We start from the raw sequence: 17,300 nt of genomic DNA on the forward strand, positions 1-17,300 counted from the left end.
TCTGATGGACAATGCTCCTGCTCATCCTAAAGGCCTTGAGGTGGACTTGTTGGAGGAGTTCAGCTTCATCAACATCATGTTCCTGCAGCCTAACACCACGCCACTGCTCCAACCGATGGATCAGCAGGTCATTGCCAATTTCAAAAAACTCTACACCAAGGAGCTTTTCAGGCGATGCTTCGAGGTGACTGATTGCACCACCATCACCCTGCGGGAATTCTGGAAGGACCACTTTGACATCGTCACCTGCTTGAAGATGATCACCACGGCCTGGAACGGGGTCAGCCAGAGAAATTTGAATTGCGCTTGGCGCAGCCTGTGGCCGGACTGTGTGGCACCAAGTGACTCTGATGCACCAGAGTCAACAGTGGTGCAGGACATTGTTGCCTTGGGGAGGACCATGGGCCTGGAGGTCACAGAGGAGGACATCAGCGAGCTGGTGGAGGAGCACGACCACGAGCTGACCACCCAGGAGCTGGCCGAACTGCAGGCAGAGGCTGCACAGGAGCAGGCCTCGCTGGAAGAGGAGGAAGCAACTGAGGAACGGCTGTCCTCCAAAGAACTGAGGGACATTTGCCTGAAGTGGGAGGAGGTGCAGGCTTTTGCACAGCGGCACCACCCTGACAAGCACGTGGCACATGACCTTGGGAACACTTATGATACGACGGTCATGTCACCTTTCAGGGAGGTGCTGAAAAGGCGGATGAAGCAGCAGACTATGGACAGGTTCTTGAGCAAGAAGCAAAGAGTGGAAGAGGAGCCTTCTTCGAGTTGTCCCCCAGAGTCTTAGAAAATGTACTGTACACTTTGTTGATTTTTAAATGTTTTTCTGTCATGTTTATAAACTTAATTTATTGTTCCTTCAATTTTTGAAATGCTCTTTACAGTATGTGTGACTTTAAAGAGCAGTTAATAAACTCTTGTTGTACCAAATTTGGCTTTGTTTGGACTTTTTTTGACCATAGGAACGCATTAATTGATTTTCAATGCATTCCTATGGGATCTTGCTTCGCAAGACGAAAAATTCGCTAGACGAAAAAACTCGCAGAACGAATTAATTTTGTCTTGCGAGGCACCACTGTATTTGAACTGGATAATCACATTGTATATCTAAATCACTGAGGATTTGATTTATTGGCCCATAGAGGGTCTTTGTGGCTTTAAAGAAACTCTGTGCACAGGGCTGTCTTAAGCATATCCGGCGCTGTGGTGCTAAGATCCCTCAGGCGCACACACACACACACACACACACACACACCGTTTCCCAGGGTTTTCAACCTTTTCCCAAGCCTCTGCGGGGATCGCTCTCCTGCCACAGAGGCTTGGGAGGCAAGCTGCACGTCCACCAGCCATATGGTTGACGGGGCACAGCTGGCAGGCGTGCAGGGAAAGGGTTAGGCCTCTGGCAAAGCCACGCAGCTCCCTGACTCGCTGGTGCGCCCCTGAGAGGCTGGTGCCCTGGCACAATGCGCCACTAAGCCCAATAGGGAAGACGGCTCTGAATTGGGGATTGTAGGACAAGACCAGCCAAGGAAAATAAAGAACTTATGTATGCTACAACAATGGCAAGAGTCTTGATAGCACAAGGATGGAAGAATGAGGAAACTCCAACAAAATGACAGTGGCAAGAGAAATTGATGAACTATGCAGAACTGGCAAAACTGCGAGATAAGGACAACTGTGACTTTAAAGAAGAACGGGAACTTTTAAAAATATATTTTAAAAGACAGCAAAATGAACTTGACTCCTTGGCAGGTTGTGAATAAACATACAGTGGTACCTCGGGTTACATACGCTTCAGGTTACATACGCTTCAGGTTACAGACTCTGCTGACCCATAAATAGTACCTTGGGTTAAGAACTTTGCTTCAGGATGAGAACAGAAATCGTGCTCCGGCGGCGCAGCAGCAGGAGGAGGCCCCATTAGCTAAAGTGGTGCTTCAGGTTAAGAACAGTTTCAGGTTAAGAACGGACCTGCGGAATGAATTAAGTACTTAACCAGAGGTACCACCGTACACAAATTTATTGAGGGTTAATATAGTAGACAGATAATAGAAGTATATGTACAATTTTACAGTATGCAAAGAATGACATGAGTTGAGAAATCAGAGAGAGGAGCTGAGGGAAGCCTTGGGGGAGGGTTCTTTGGGAAGGGGGAGGGGGAAAGGGGGTAAAATAATGAAGATAATTTGTTTTGATAAATTGTTATGTTGAAATTGTTAATAAAAAATTATTTTTTTTAAAAAAGGAGGAAAGACGGCTCTGTCTGTACGTCATGAGTGTCAGCTAAGTGCTGGATCTCTCAAACTTTTTTTTATCCACCAGGTGTTCTTTAGTTCTCTGGTTCTTCTTTGAACCTCAGCCTTAGTGGGACATTCGCAGGGAAACCAAAGTGCTTGTTTACAAAGCTATTGTACTACTAACCTTACTGTATGCTTGTGAAACATGGACCACTTATAAACTCCATCTCCAACTCCTCAAAAGATTCCGTCAACGGTGCCTCCAAAAATTTTTACACATCATTTGGGAAGACAGGAGAACTAATGCCAGTGTACTGGAAGAAGCAAAGATCACCGGTGTTGAAGCGATGATTCTTCAACATCAACTTCGTTGGACTGGTCTTGTTGTGCGGATGCCTGATTATAGTCTTCCAAAGCAACTACTCTATTATGAACTTAAAAACAGAAAGTGTAATGCTGGTGGTCAACAAAAGAGGTTTAGAGACTCTCTCAAGGCAAATCTTTAAAAATGTAGTATAAACTCCGACAACTCGGAAACACTGGCCTGCGAGTGCTCCAATTGGAGAACAGTCTTTTCCAAAGGCATTGTGGGTTTTGAAGACACTCAAACTCAGGACGAAAGGGAGAAATTAGCTAAGAGGAAGGCACGCTTGGCACACACACACCCCCGTGATCAACTCCCGCCCGGAAACCTGTGTACCCACTGTGGAAGGATGTGTGGATCCAAAATTGGCCTCCACAGTCACTTGCGGACTCACTGTTAAAACCATGTTCATGGAAGACAATCTTACTTGGCTACGAGGGATCGCCAAAGAAGAAGACTGGGAGAATGTGCTTTAAAAGTGTTAAGTTGCAGAGTTGGGATTTCAAGTCACTTAACTGTTAGGTCAATGCTGCCACCTGCTGATCAACAATAATAATACCATGCACATGGTAGCTTGCATGTGGTGGCGGTGGCTAGTGTTAGGGGAGGGGTAGTACCTCTGCTGGGGGACATGTCGTGCTCCTTTTGGGGTAGATGGTCCACCTTTTGTGCCCACCCTGCACTCAGCTCTCACCTGCGGCTCCTAAATGCAGCCACATTCCAGGAATGGTTTCGACTGGCCGGCTAACCCAGGTGAGGGTAGCCGATGGGTCTCAAACCCTCAGTGAGTTAAGGACTATCCCTGCATTCAAAGACAGGCTCTGATGGATGGAGTGGATGAGACCAAGACTGTGTCCAACGGTCAAGATGGCGGCTTCTGCACATGCTGTAGACATAGCTGTCAACTTACAGATTTGAAAATCAGGGACCAGCAGCCTTGCAAATAAGGGACCAGCAGCCAAAATAAGGGATTTTAGTCAACCAGTTAAAAGGGACCAGATAATTTTGGAGAGCAGCGCCGGTTTTTAGCCCTTCGTTTCCAGAGGTTGCTGCTCAAGACACCAGCTGATGAAACACTGCAATTGAATAACTATAAGCAGCAACCACTTTTCACGCAAAACGAAGTCCAAGCTACGAAGATGCTGCTGCAGTTCTGTATCTTTTCTCTCGTGCTCCATCTGCAGCTCTCAGTTCCATCAGGTGAGGCAAGATGAAGGGGGGGAATAGCGCCCGAAGTAAACCCGCAGATCAGACCATCTATGCTAGTCTAACACTACAAATCTATGGGAGAAGCACTTGCGGTCCTTCCTCCGCTTTCCCCCAGTATGGTTAGCCCTTGGAACACCTGCCCGCGCCTCCGCCTCCACCTCCTCTCTGAACTGCTTTCTCCATGGTTGCCCTCGCTCTCCTCTCAAGGCTCCTCAGTCCTGGCGGGGAGGGGCTCCCAGGGGCCGAGGCTGGTGAGAGGAGGCCGGAGGGGGGTGGGCTGGGCAGCCAAGCAACACAGTTGGAGCCTCCCTCCTCCCTGGCCGGCAGGGAGGGAGGGAGAGGAGCTGCTTCCTTTGAAACCCAGGAAATTTAAGGGACATCATCAATAAGGGACAGCAGGGGGACATGGAGCTGGGATAAGGGACTTTCCCGCCAAATAAGGGACGGTTGACAGCTATGGCTGTAGAGGAAAGTGAGAGCCAAGCTGGTGCCAAACGTCTTGCTCTGCTTTCCTTTGGACCACATCAGCAAGGCTGAGAAGGGAGTCCTCTATATATGCTGCCCTCAGAGAACTCACTTTGGTGCTGCTAATGCAGTGGTTTCACCCCCAGAGGCATACTCCATTGCCTCTCAAGGTAGACATATGCAAACAGCATACAGCAGGGATGTCCAACCAGTAGATTGCGATCTACCGGTAGATCCCCGGCTGATCCTGGCAGATCGGGGGATCCTTATTGTGTACAAAAAGTAACAGGGGAAAAGCTTAAAAATTCTTAAAAACCAGAAGCATTTTTACTTGGTCGGGACATTAATAGGCAAGATGTTAAATTGTTCTTATATGCAACAACTGCGGCAAGAGTATTGTTAGCCCAGAAATGGAAACAAGAAGAAATTCCGACAAAAGAAGAATGGCAGACAAAATTAATGGACTATGCAGAATTGGACAAAACGACAGGAAGGATTCGAAACCTGCGGGACCAGAGATTCACAGAAGATATGAATTATTTGAAGAACAACTGTAATCAACAAATTACGCTAGTAGGACTACAAGAAGTTTTGTAAGGAGAAATATACGAAATGTTACAAAGTAGAAAAAGATAGATATTGATTATGAGTTTGAAATGTAATAGGGAAAATAAGAAATGCATACTAAGAGACTAGATTGGAAAATTTTCAGACAGGATTGATGGAAGTAAAAAAAATTTGAATAAGATGTAAAAGTATGTTTAATTACTGTTAGAAATGATATGTTAAAAAACTAATTTTATATACACACACACACACACACACACACACACAAAATCTGTGCAATCCTCCCCCAAAAAGTTCAACAATATACATATACAATATACAGGCCACCAGCTGGTCATGTTTTCCAGTGGCCAGTAGGGGGCACCAGATCTTCATCAGTTACTTGGATACAGGATTCCCCCCCCCCCCTTCTAACCATGTAAGATTATAAGAACAATGAACTAAGCTATTTGATTTGTGTGCATTTGGAAGGAGAATACTGAACCAAGAAGAGGGTTCTTAAGACTTCTAGGGGAGAAGTCATCTGCACCCAAGAATTCGGAAACGATGAAATTAATCCAGCAGAGTGGATACTTCTTTCTTTTGATGGAGTCAAAGGAAATCTTTGCAAGGTTGGTTTCGTTTCTCATCGTGTTTTACACCTCGAACCCATGCTGTCAGCTGTAAGCCACCATCAAGTGCAAAGGAGAGATTATTCCCAGGAAACTGCATATAACAGCCTTTCTTCTTTTCTCTTTTTGCATATGCTATTTTGTATTCATATATTGTTAAAGGTAAAGGGACCCCTGACCATTAGGTCCAGTCGTGACCGACTCTGGGGTTGTGGCGCTCATCTCGCTTTATTGGCTGAGGGAGCCGGCGTACAGCTTCCGGGTCATGTGGCCAGCATGACTAAGCCGCTTCTGGAGAACCAGAGCAGCGCATGGAAACGCCGTTTACCTTCCCGCCGGAGCGGTACCTATTTATCTACTTGCACTTTGACGTGCTTTCGAACTGCTAGGTTGGCAGGAGCAGGGACCGAGCAACAGGAGCTCACCCCATTGCGGGGATTCGAACCGCTGACCTTCTGATTGGCAATTCCTAGGCTCTGTGGTTTAACCCACAGCGCCACCCGCGTCCCTCATATGTTGTTAGGCCACGCAAAAAACAAGAACCACCCCAAACCAAATAACAGTGAGAAGCTGGACCTGCCAGACCTTCCTAAGAAAAGTCGAATGAGGGTCCTCCTTATTTATATCTGGTGATGCCGACTCAGCTGAAAGGGCCCCAAGTGCTGAGTCAACTTCACCTCTCCCCTCCCCTTCTTCTCCCCACCCCACCTCTGTGACACCCCCCTTTCTCCACAAGGATGCTTCAGACCTGACAGCGCTCGGCTAATTTGATCTTAATGTCCCCACAGTTGGCGCTGGGGCAGCTGACAAGGCAGGAAGGGTTGGATTAATGGCCTTTTCTGCTTTGCGAAGCAGAAGGCAGCTGCGTCGCGTTTGCAATCGAAGTGGGGTTTCCGCCTGCAAGCTGCTAGGCTGGCATCGCCTCCAGATCAGTAACCTCCTCCCTGTGCCACCAAACAGCCAAGCATCACCACGTGGGGTTCTGTTCAGAGGCAGGTCCTGTCGCTGATTTACCTGTTGAGTTTCTGCCTGCTGGGCAGTCCAACTGTGCACGCTGAGGCTGGGTAGAACAGGTAGCAACTTAATACAATTGTCCATACTAGAATGTGGTTCTGATAATGCCAAGGTTGCAGGTTCGATCCCCAGACGGGACGGCTGCACCTTCTTGCATCGAAAGGGATTGAAAAAGATTATCCACAGGGTCCCTTTCAACTCTATATTCTATGATTCTATTATCTTGGAGGGTTTGCATGTAGACTAGTGACTGGCAGCGGCTGCCAGGACCATATAACACCAGTCCTGAAAGACCTACATTGGCTCCCAGTATGTTTCTGGGCACAATTAAAAGTGTTGGTACTGACCATTAAAGCCCTAAACGGCCCGGCCCAGGATACCTGAAGGAGCGTCTCCACCCCCGTCATTCAGCCTGGTCACTGAGGTCCTTCTGGTGGTTCCCTCCCTGCAAGAAGTGAGGTTCCAGGGAACCAGGCAGAGGGCCTTCTTGGTGGTGGCACCCGCCCTGTGGAATGCCCTCCCATCAGATGTCAAGGAAATAAACAACTAGCTGGCTTTTAGAAGACATCTGAAGGCAGCCCTGCTTAGGGAAGTTTTTTATGTTTGATGTTTTATTGTGTTTTTAATATTCTGTTGGGAGTTGCATAGACTGGCTGGGGAAACCCATAAAAGTTGTAACCAATAAAAGTTGTGGCCTAATTTTGCCCATTAACCTAAAATAATGTGTCTGTGTGTCTTATTTTAATCCTATGCGGGTGGAGGGTCCTCGACTCACAACCTCAGAGTCGGCCACGACTGAACCTAATGGTCAGGGGTCCTTTTACCTTTACCGTTAATGGATGTGCAAAGGGAGCTCTATTGACTTTTGATGGTGGGTACTGCTCTGGTTCGCCAGAAGCGGCTTAGACATGCTGGCCACATGACCCGGAAGCTGTACGCCGGCTCCCTCGACCAATAAAGCGAGATGAGCGCCGCAACCCCAGAGTCGGCCATGACTGGACCTAATGGTCAGGGGTCCCTTTACCTTTACCTTACTTGAGAGGTGCCTGAACATGTTTTGCCTATGCTAATCTTGTACCAAGGATATGTCTGGACATGTTTGCCTATGCTAATCTTGTTAAACCCTGTCTACCCCCCCCTTTTGTGACATGTCAGTGATGTAAAGATGATGTATCAACGATGCTGCACAAACTATATTTTGTGTGATTGCAGTAAATTTTAAAAGAGGATGTCGCCCCATGCTCTGGTTCCTACTGTTGAGCAACAATAAAGATCATGGTCTCCTGACTGTTGTTTTGCTCCAAATTACTTGACTAGAACTTCCTTCTTTTACTGACCGCATGGACCCGCAGGGGACTTGCACCCCGACCAGCTGGGCTGTTGAGTAGTCTTTCACCCCGGATTTTTTTCTTATCAATAATAACGCACCTGAGTAGACATGGGCATGGCTGGGTGTTATGTACTGAGTTGAATAGGATCCAAAAGGCAGCAGTCTGATTGGTCCTAGAACAATAGGATCCAAAAGGCAGCAGTCTGATTGGTCCTAGAACAATAGGATCCAAAAGGCAGCAGTCTGATTGGTCCTAGAACAATAGGATCCAAAAGGCAGCAGTCTGATTGGTCCTAGAACAATAGGATTCAGAATGCAGCAGTCTGATTGGTCCTAGAACAATGCAGCAGTATGATTGGTTGGCAGGAACCACTCAATCATGCTCCAGATAGAAGTGAATCCACAACCTGATTGGCTTACAGTAGAATTCCGGAATTAGCCAATCATGTGCAGCCCATTGTGTAAATAATGTATATAAAGCAGATACTTTGAGGGGACATTCATTCATTCCTCCTCACCACTATGAGCTGAATAAAGAGCATGAAATCACTTTGCGACTCTGAGTATATTTCACTGGGGTTGAAATGGTAGCACAAGCCCCTGCTCTCCAGCGCTTCCAAAGAGTTATTCATGAGGTTGCCAACTTATTTACCAGATCCTGCCCCTCTGCCTTTAACAGCAGCTTTGTTTCCTCATTTTAATCAGGCAGCGGTGCTTCTTTCCTTTGCCTGCAAATACTTCCCTTCTTGATTTCTACAGATCAAGGTGTTCTTAATTGTACAGGTCAGGTTGTCTCTTTTTTTCTGGTCAATTGTCAGCCTTTAACAAAGGGGTAGGAAAAAGTTTAATACCCAACTAGTTCAAAACTCCCTTTGAGGCCTGAAACAGGTTGAATATTAACCTTTACTTCCTGCTTCCCCTCCCTTTCCCCCTTGGCTGAGATCTCCCCTTTTAGGTGAACCTTACTCAGACAAAGAAGGAAAGTATTATTATCAGATTCCCTACTATTATAGCCGAGAGGGTAGGGAAAGTGTTTTGCCCTTGCCGAAGGAATGTGAAATATATTCGGAGTCGAGTGTGGATTTCATGCTCTTTATTCAGCTCATAGTAGTGAGGAATGCCAGTTTCCCCAAAATGTCTGCTTTATATACATTATTTACACAATGGGCCCCACGTGATTGGCTAATTCCAGGATTCACCCGTAGGCTAATCAGGTTGCGGATTCACTTCCACCTGGAGCTGGATTGCGTGGCTCCTGTGGACCAATCAGACTGCTGCATTCTGAATCCTATTGTTCTAGGACCAATCAGACTGCCGCCTTTTGGATCCTATTCAACTCAGTACATAACAGAATGGCTTTGCTGCAAGCCTACAAACACACAGCGGCTCCTGCCTTAATTTCCCTCTGTGTGTTGTGGGTCTTGTTGTGTGTTGTGTTAGAAGCCACAACCTCAGCCCAAGGACATCTGCATGGCACTTCAGACAGATAATGAACCACACAAGCATAGCAAAAGTTCAGCTCCCAGTTATTAATCAAAATGCGTGCAAACACACACACACACGTTGTAAACAAAATATGCCCTTTTCCCTTATGGGGTATCCAAGAGCCTGTATAGAGTCCTTAAGTGGGTTCCCTATCAGTAGGAGAAAATAACAAAGGCCAACCAGAGAATATTGAGAAGCAAAGCAGCTAGTAAGCCTGATCTTTTTTAAAGCTGTTGCAACAGGGTGCTCTCCTCACACGCAGGAGGACAGACGAGGTCCCAGAACAAAGGTGTGCCTGCCCTTATATAGACATTTTTAATTCCCTGCCCTGGAGCTCCAGGCCACCCCTCCATACATCATACATACATCACAGAAGGGCGTAACCCAAGACCACCCCCCACAAACATCATTCCTACATCACAGAGAAGGCGGTCTACAGCAGAAATTCGAATGTTGTTGTTTTTCCTGTCTGCCAGGTTATCTGATAATGCCTTATTTGATTGCCTTTCCTGGTAGTCTGGCCATTCCTTTGAGATGGTGATTTCCCAATTCCTGAGACAATGGGAAGGTTCCCTCACCCCCTTCCTCCTTGCAGAGAAAACATGTGGTCAGTTTGGGAGTCAAAATGGTTGCAGGTCGGTCTTCCTGTGCTGCTCCAGACATGTGGTCCACATATCTATGTACGTGCTTGGTTGGTACATTTATGAACATTTATTATATCTTTGTTGTTGTTTAGTTGTTTAGTCGTGTCCAACTCTTCGTGACCCCATGGACCAGAGCACGCCAGGCACTCCTATCTTCATAAGACCTTAAATTTTTTATTACACCCACAAACCCACTTTGTCTCCCAGTACATTTCAAAGTGTCAGTGCTGACCTTTAAAACCCATCAGCCCCAGCCAGCTCCACTGATGGGAGTTTTAATTTAGAAACACCAGGAAAGAGGCCAGCTTGGCAGAGCGTGACCCCACCTGGAGTCCTGTGTCCAGTTCTGGGCGCCACAAAATAATTCGGATATGGACAAGCTGGGACAAGTGCAGAGGAGGGCAACCAAGATGCTCTGAAAACAAAGCTTTACAAGGAACCAGGGTTGGGCCGGACAGACTCCAAAAGGGCTGCTGCTGCCCAGCAGACAGTACAGTCCACATTCTTTTAAAGTGCTTTTTAAATGTGTGGTTTTTTTATAAATTGTTTTAAACTGTTTTTATGTGTTGGGGGGTGTTATTCAGCTGCTTCTGTTTATATTTTGATTATGTATTTTGTGTTTTCATATTGTGGTTTGGGCTCACTGGAAGGACAGATCGTGAAGCTGAGACTCCAATACTTTGGCCACCTCATGAGAAGAGAAGACTCCCTGGAAAAGACCTTGATGTTGGGAAAGATGGAGGGCACAAGGAGAAGGGGACGACAGAGGATGAGATGGTGGGACAGTGTTCTCAAAGCTACCAGCATGAGTTTGACCAAACTGCGGGAGAACAGAAGTGCCTGGCGTGCTCTGGTCCATGGGGTCACGAAGAGTTGGACATGACTAAACGACTAAACAACAACAACAACAAAATTGTGGTTTGGGCTCGTGAACCGCCCTGAGACCCACGGGTCTAGGGCAGTATATAAATTTAATAAATAATTATAATAAATAACGGTTGAGGGAGCAGAGAAGAGGGAACAAGCTTGTTTTCTCCTGCTCCGGAGGGTGGGACTCGAACCCATGGCTTCGAGTTACAAGGAAGGAGATTCCGGCTTAACACCAGGAAGACCTTTCCGACAGTAAGAACTGTTCAACAGTGGAATGGACTCCCTTGGGAAGTGGTGGACTTTCCTTCCTTGGAAGTTTTAAAGCAGAGTTTGGATGGCCATCTGTCATGGATGCCGGGGTTGGACTAGATGACCCTGGGGTCCCTTCCAACTCTATAATTCTATTATTGTATTCTTTGACCTGCAGTGTGTGTGTGTTGTGTTGTATTGTGTTGTGTTGTGAATGTGTTGGGCTGTAGTTACAAGCAGAGGGGAAGAACCTCTCCAAAAAGCTATAGATCATGGGCAGGCAAACTAAGGCCCGGGGGCCGGATCCGGCCCAATCACCTTCTAAATCCGTCCCGCGGACGGTCCGGGAATCAGCGTGTTTTTACATGAGTAGAATGTGTCCTTTTATTTAAAATGCCTCTCTGAGTTATTTGTGGGGCCTGCCTGGTGTTTTTACATGAGTAGAATGTGTGCTTTTATTTAAAATGCCTCTCTGGGTTATTTGTGGGAAATAGGAATATGTTCCTTTATAATAAATAATAATAATAATTTTTTAATTATATCCCGCCCTCCCCAGCCGAAGCCGGGCTCAGGGCGGCTAACAACAATAAAAATAATACAACATTCTAAAATCATTTCATTATAAAATTAATTCAAATCAAATTGAATATATTTTTCAAAATATGTCTGACCCCCTACCAGGTCTGAGGACTGGCCCCCTGCTGAAAAAGTTTGCTGACTTCTGCTATAGATCTATATTTAAACCTGGCCGTTTGCTTCAGGAAGTGATAGTAAGCTAATGCTCATTTGGTTGAATGCAACTGGAAAAAATACAAACTTACTTCCTGGTGTACTGCAAACTAAAGACGCACACTCATACTGTTAACCCGAGACTGCCTGGGGGAGAAGAACATGAGACAAGTTCAGCAGGATCAGACCAATAGCCCATCTAGTCCAGGATCCTGTTCTCATAGTGGGACTCATCCTGAAGAGCAGCTGCCAAGTTTGTGCAGACAGTACTGAGCTCGATGGATCAACGGTCTGACTCTGCGGCAGGCAGCTTTCTAGGTTCCTCAATCGTCCTGACGAGTTCTTTTGAAATCTGTCGTTCTCCTTCTTTATAGCAACCCGTTTTTCAGGCTGTCTTGAATCAGGTGTCCCCGCAAGCATTTGAAAATACCAATTTGCAAACCGCAGGAGAGATATACGTAGACTGAAGTTCAACCTCAGCTAGTTTCTCACTGCCAAAGTTGGCGAAGCAGAGATACTCTGGCTTAAGTGGTTTGTGGGTCGCGGCCAAAATTGCACTCTTAAATCCTGAAACATTTAATATTCTCCAAACCCATCCCAATTGCTCAGGTTTTAAGAAACAGCAAATCATGGCATTATGCTGGTGTAGTGTCAAGCAGGTGAAATAATACAATTTATTCAGGGTCCATTCAATTACATCCCTAAATCAGGGTTGGTTAACCCTTTTTTTAAAAGCTTGAGAGGGCCACATTCACCTATTCACACGCTTACATGTGAACAAACACATGTCTGATCTGTACAGATCAGCTGATCCCCATTCACCAAATTACTTGTCTGCTTGCTGACCAGGGAGGGGGCAATTTGTATCGGCACCAGGGATACTATAATTGCATCCTGCATTGAAGATTTGGCATTGAGGATGGGGGTCAGGCTAGAGGACCTCCAGGATCCCTTTGCAACCCCAATACGGTAAAACTGCAACCTCAGGCCCATGCATGTAAATGAAAATGCACCAAAAATGTCTATGTGGGGTAGGTGTGTAGGTATGTTGATATGTACAGTATAAAGGTAAAGGGACCCCTGACCATTAGGTCCAATTGCGGATGACTCTGGGGTTGCGACGCTCATCTTGCTTTATTGGCCGAGGGAGCCGGCGTACAGGTCATGTGGCCAACATGACTAATCTGCTTCTGGCGAACCAGAGCAGCGCACGGAAACACGGTTTACCTTCCCACTGGAGTGGTACCTATTTATCTACTTGCACTTTGACATACTTTCGAACGGCTAGATTGGCAGGAGTAAAGTATGTACAGTATAGGTAGGTATTATATAGAGTAATGTAGGTATGTTTTATGTTATGAAAATAAGGTAGTGTGTTATGTATGTGTATTATGTAAATGTATATGTATGTGTTTTATATGTTAATAAAAATTAAAACAAGAAAGATAGAAAATGCATCGAACATGCAGTGCTCATGATCTGACTACTGTGGTCTTATCCCCTTCCACAATCATTGACCGGACCGTAAGAGTTGCTGGATATATCTCAGCCGAAACTGTTGCGTCATCTTCTTCCATCTATTTTTAAACTTCTTTTATTGCATGTAGCAGCAACATAACAGCATTCTGTGGTCAAGCCATACAAAGATAACATCAAGCTGCACAATAATAAAGGATGTCGTCACTGAAAATGGGGTTTGTGTGTTTACACAGGGCGTATTTCTAATAGATGAATGCAACAAGATCCATGGTACAGTGTTGCTGGTTTTGCTTCTTTTTTTTTTTAAAGTAACTGCTATGGGTGGAGAAACCTTTTCAGCAATGCACAGTGAAGGGACGGTGGCCCAATTCTGACTCTTGCTGAAGGTTGTTGTTCAGTCGTTTAGTCGTATCCGACTCTTCGGGACCCCCTGGACCAGAGCACGCCAGGCACTCCTGTCTTCCACTGCCTCCCGCAGTTGGGTCAAACTCATGCTGGTAGCTTCGAGAACACTATCCAACCATCTCGTCCTCTGTCGTCCCCTTCTTCTTGTGCCCTCCATCTTTCCCAACATCAGGGTCTTTTACGGGGAGTCTTCTCTTCTCATGAGGTGGCCAAAGTATTGGAGCCTCAGCTTCAGGATCTGTCCTTCCAGTGAGCACTCAGGGCTGATTTCCTTCAGAATGGAGAGGTTTGATCTTCTTGCAGTCCATGGGACTCTCAAGAGTCTCCCCCAGCACCATAATTCAAAAGCATCAATTCTTCGGCGATCAGCCTTCTTTATGGTCCAGCTCTCACTTCCATACATCACTACTGGGAAAACCTTAGCTTTTACTATACGGACCTTTGTTGGCAAGGTGATGTCTCTACTTTTTAAGATGCTGTCTAGGTTGGTCATTGCTTTCCTCCCAAGAAGCAGGCGTCTCTTAATTTCGTGGCTGCTGTCACCATCTGCAGTGATCTATTATTCCTTTATTCCTGCACTGCAGGGGGTTGGACTAAACGACCCTCGAGGTCCCTTTCAACTCTACAATCCTACGATTCCACTGGTGGGAGCAAGGGCATTCAATCGGGAAAGGCAAACGAAAGTTCTTCACGCAATTCATAAACTCCGCGGAAGAATTCAATTCAATCCATTCTGTGGAAGGTGGCGATATTGCTACATGACATCCTCGGGATCTAAGCAGGGCTTACTCACGAGTAAAAGCAGCCCGAGGAAGGAGCGCACCCTTAAGAGTCCCTGGGCGACCCGGTCTTGCACGCGCCTAAGTTAAAAACCCCACTTTGTTACTTTCCCCCGAGCAAAGGACTGAATGAACGAATTCTGTGAATGGAAACGCTCCCACGCATAGCAGCTGCCGCTTGCCAGGCGCATGCGCCGGCTGCAGCCCCTCCCCCTCCCCATGCCCCGCCCATTGCCTCCGAAGCCCCGCCCCGGGCAAGCAAAGTCCTGGAGAGAGGGGAGCTCAGGAGAAAAGAGGCTAGATTCTGCAGGAGCTGCCTTTCCTGGGAGGAAGGTAAGGCAAAGCGGGCAGGGTAGGGTGGATCCGGAGTGAATCCGGTTTCCCTCTTGTGCATGCGGTGTGTGTGAGCTTTGCAGAAGCCCCTCATTACCCCGTGTCAATGCCATGGGACTCGAGGGAGGGAGAGAAAGCTGCTCTCTCTCCCCCCTCTGGACCCGCAGGAAATCTCCTGCGTCTGCACGCATCTTGCATGTGTGTATGCGCGCACACGCAGACAAAACGAATGGGAAAAGCGCGGGGTTTGCGGAGACGCATTCGCCTTTCGTTTTCTGTTCTTTGAGAAGCGGGGAGGATGCAGATGTTGGGCTGATGAGGGAAGAGGATGGAGAGACTTCCTTGCCCACAAAAAAAACCAAAACATCCTTCCCTTTTTTCTTGAAAGTCTTGTGACTAGGATATTGGTGCATGCTTGCTTGGTGATTGATTGATTGATTGAGAGGAAGGCGGTCAGCAATCGGTAAGAGGAATCCATCTACAGTACCTGGAAGGAAGTTCTGCTGGGTCCAGTGGGGCTTTACTCTCGAGCAAGCTCTCCTTGCAGGAGGAAGAGCACAAGGGCTGCAACTGGGATCCTGAGATCTCTTTGCGCTGCTGTGCGTTTGTGCACGCGCAAAAACCACACACACACCCCTGCGATTTTGGAAACCTGTTTCGTTTTGGATCGCTTTCCCCTCAAAACTCTGAGGTCTTCGACACGCGCTTTGCTTCCCTGAATTGCAGTGAGTTTCCAGGGGGTCGATTTTGCTTCCTCCTGGGCAGAGAAAGTCCTGTATCGTCTGGAGGAGGCGCGTTATGTAACAGTTGTCTCCAGGTGTTCAGGTTGAGCCCACCTGCCACTGTCCTCAGTCTCCCAATCAACATCACGGTCCTTTCGTTCAAAAGCATTTTTAAAAAATCACCTTTTATACAGAGTAGCTTAACATGGTGCTTTGCCGGATGAAGACGTATCCTAAATGATAAACCCATATCCTGGAAGCTGTTTCTGCTAATAATAATAATAATAATAATAATAATAAATTTTATTTATACCCCACTCTCCCCAGCCAAAACCAGGCTCAGGGCGGCTAACAACCAATAATAAAAACAAGTTGAGTAAAATACAATTTAAAAACAAGATTAAAACACAACATTAGGGTGCAGCCTCTTCACAGGAGGAGAAAGGAAAAAGCAAGTCAGAAAAGGTCTAGCTTGTCTGCTTGCCTTAGAATTGTAGAGTTGAAAGGAACACCAGTGGGCATCTAGCGCAACCCCCTTGCGTCTACATGCAAAGAAAAATTGGGGTGTTTTTTTTTTGTTGGGGGGGCAGGAAGTAGCACTTGCTTACGGATATGTGAACTGAATTGTTGTCGTAGGCAATTATGAGCCTACTTTTGTTAGAAGCTACAGGGCATGGTGCTGGAGGAGACTCTTGAGAGTCCCCTGGACTGCAAGAAGATCAAACCTATCCATTCTGAAGGAAATCAGCCCTGAGTGCTCACTGGAAGGACAGATCCTGAAGCTCCAGTACTTTGGCCACCTCATGAGAAGAGAAGACTCCCTGGAAAAGACCCTGATGTTGGGAAAGATGGAGGGCACAAGGAGAAGGGGACGACAGAGGACGAGATGGTTGGATAGTGTCTTCGAAGCTACAAACATGAGTCTGACCAAACTGGGGGAGGCAGTGGAAGACAGGAGTGCCTGGCGTGCTCTGGTCCATGGGGTCACGAAGAGTCGGACACGACTAAACGACTAAACAACAACAGGGCATGTGGGTCTATAAAGAGTGTGTTTTGATAGTAAAATAAGTGCAAGGCAGCAGAGATTTTGAATCAACGCCTGCAGCATTAAGTCACAGCCCTCCCTATTTAATAAATTCCTCCCATGGGTTTAATCCAAATACCAGTGTTTCCTTTTTTTAAAAAAAAAAACACAGTTTATTAACCATCTTATTTTACATCTGTATACATTCTCTTATTACATTGCATCTCTTATTATAGCATAACTTCCAACATGTATACAAAGTTTATATAAAAAATTTATATATCGAAAACTATTCCCAGATCATATACATACCAACACTTCAGACTTCCTGTCAATCACGTTGTAGAATCCTTTTTTTACAGATGAATGTAGTCTTATCGTTATATATTTGTTTGCATTTTACCTGCTACATTTGTATATCAAATAGCACCCTTAATCTTGTTTCTCAATTTGATTTCTCTCCAACGTCAATCAAATGCCAGCATAGATAGAGAACCTTTACTGTATTTTTGAACATATATCTTATATCTATCCTGGTGTTTCCTACTGTACTCTGCGTAGGTCCTGGCACTCAAGTTTCTGGTCCTTGTGATAGAGGGATTGTGTCTCAAAAGAGAGCCCTGGGAGTTAAAAAAAAACAAAAGCAGGGTTCTCTTCTAAATAATAAAAGGCATATATAGAGTTATTCTCTCCCCCTCCACCCCCAACTGGTGATTTTAGACTAGATGATGTCTGGCTTGTGGAAGAATCTCCTCCTGAGCAAAGGGTGTGACTCAAGAAA

The 17,300-nt window shown here is 46.1% G+C and overlaps 1 protein-coding gene across 1 annotated transcript in view; it reads left to right on the plus strand.

Annotated features, from left to right (window-relative positions):
• Positions 1-14,683: 14,683 nt before the first annotated feature.
• The window catches only part of CAPN5 (calpain 5), a 77,260-nt gene continuing 74,643 nt past the window's right edge, over positions 14,684-17,300 (plus strand). Inside the window, exon 1 of the mRNA XM_053385440.1 lies at positions 14,684-14,773. The gene's annotated coding sequence lies outside the window, so the exon portion shown is untranslated. The remainder of the gene's footprint in view (positions 14,774-17,300) is intronic.

This window comes from Podarcis raffonei, chromosome 4 (assembly GCF_027172205.1).
Source record: "Podarcis raffonei isolate rPodRaf1 chromosome 4, rPodRaf1.pri, whole genome shotgun sequence".
Classification (NCBI taxonomy): Eukaryota; Metazoa; Chordata; class Lepidosauria; order Squamata; family Lacertidae; genus Podarcis; species Podarcis raffonei.